Source organism: Lipotes vexillifer, unplaced genomic scaffold, assembly GCF_000442215.2.
Source record: "Lipotes vexillifer unplaced genomic scaffold, Lipotes_vexillifer_v1.1 scaffold1231, whole genome shotgun sequence".
NCBI lineage: Eukaryota > Metazoa > Chordata > Mammalia > Artiodactyla > Lipotidae > Lipotes > Lipotes vexillifer.
Window position 1 is genome coordinate 631,657 of NW_006798220.1, and position 1,672 is coordinate 633,328.

A 1,672-nucleotide genomic window follows, 5' to 3' on the forward strand; every position below is an offset into this window, starting at 1 on the left:
CTGCTAGACCACTTAGAAATACAAATTTAAAATCTTTTAAAATAACCAAACCCTTTGACCCAGAAGTTTGACTTTGAAGATGAGACTCTAAAATATAATTATAGAAATATAACATATATTAGAAGATGTTCACTGCATTGTTATTTGTAATATAAGCAAATGGAAACAGCATTTATATGTTCTTAACGAGGAAGTTGGTTAATTGCAATAGGACATCATATTATGATGAAACATATCATAAATCATTAGAAATAATGTTGTGAAAGAAATAAGTATTACATTGAAAATTCACGTGGTGTTTTGCTAAAAAAAAAAAAGATATGGAACTGTGTTTGTAGTATGATCCCTTCCAGTCTCAAGGTCCATAGTAATCTACAGGAGATGAGACTATGGGTGGCTTTTAATTTTACTTTTGGTGTCTGTGTATAACCAAATATTTGTATTCTTGAGGAAAAAAATTTCAAAACAAACATGGCGGCATTCACGTCAGGGAAGAATCGACCTTGTCCCTCATTAAACTTCTCCCCGGGAAGTGACATTTCTGCCTTTACCCCCAGTTGAGCTGTGGGGCGGGACGGGGAGGAGGCACAGACTCTGAGAAGCACCACGAGGAGGTGACTCAGCTTCTGGGTCTCCTGGAGTTGGCTTCTTTTTCTTTTGCAGTGTGTCTGGGGGTGTTGTTTGAAAGTGGGAGCTACAGGCAGATTTACAGTCTGACGTGTTGAACAAATTTGATGTGTTCAAAGCAGATCAATGACTGAGTCAAGGGCTGGAGGGGAAGAAAATCAATGTTCACATTTGCAGGGGTTTCGGGGATGCAAGAAAGTAAAGATCACAGAGTATGGAGTAACAGGTGAGGGCAGAGGACCTTTCAAAGGACTCAAGGTCGACCAGTTCCCCTCGATGGCCTCGGGCGCTTGGGATTTCCATCCCTGAGACCCTCAGCAAGTTCCCTCCAACCCAGGAGTCTTTCCTGCTCTTCTGGTGCACAGGGGGTCCCAGGGCTGCCCCCAACCTCCCACCCATCTCTGTCCCCGGCTGTAACAAACTCTTCTTTGGCCTTGCTCTAACAGGATCTTTGGTCATCCCCAACTGACCATCTTTCCTGTCCATATTTCTTCTTAGTGTGCCTTATACCTTGTTGTTTATCCCCAGTGATGGAGGGGCAGAGGCCAAGCATCTGGTATTAGGACAGGACAGCCTGGGCCTCTTCCAGGCTCACCACTCGCCATGCCCAAGGTGTGAAGACAAGTCAGTCACTGTCTCTGCCACACATTTTCCTCTCCAGGAAAAGGCAGAGGGGATGGCTACTTTGCAGGACTGATTCAGGAATCAGGAGTGAAGCACATCTAACCCCTAGCTTAGTGTCTGGACCAGACGTGTTTAATAAATGGTTCTTGTTATCATCATTATTTCCAGATAAATTTCCAGCTCAATATGGTGTGCAAGGCTGGAAAAGAGGCTGACTGTATCAACTGCTTCAAGAAGATATTTCCTCAAATGCGATCCATGGAATATATTCATGACTGTTGCTTTGGGGCAGTGGGAGGATTATACTTCCAACCTTCACTTTTTAAAAGGTAATTTTAGATATCTGTAAAAAAGGCAGCAAACAGAATTATTCCTCTTACTATGTGATAATCTAAGAAAAATAATCTAATGCTCGTGTAGG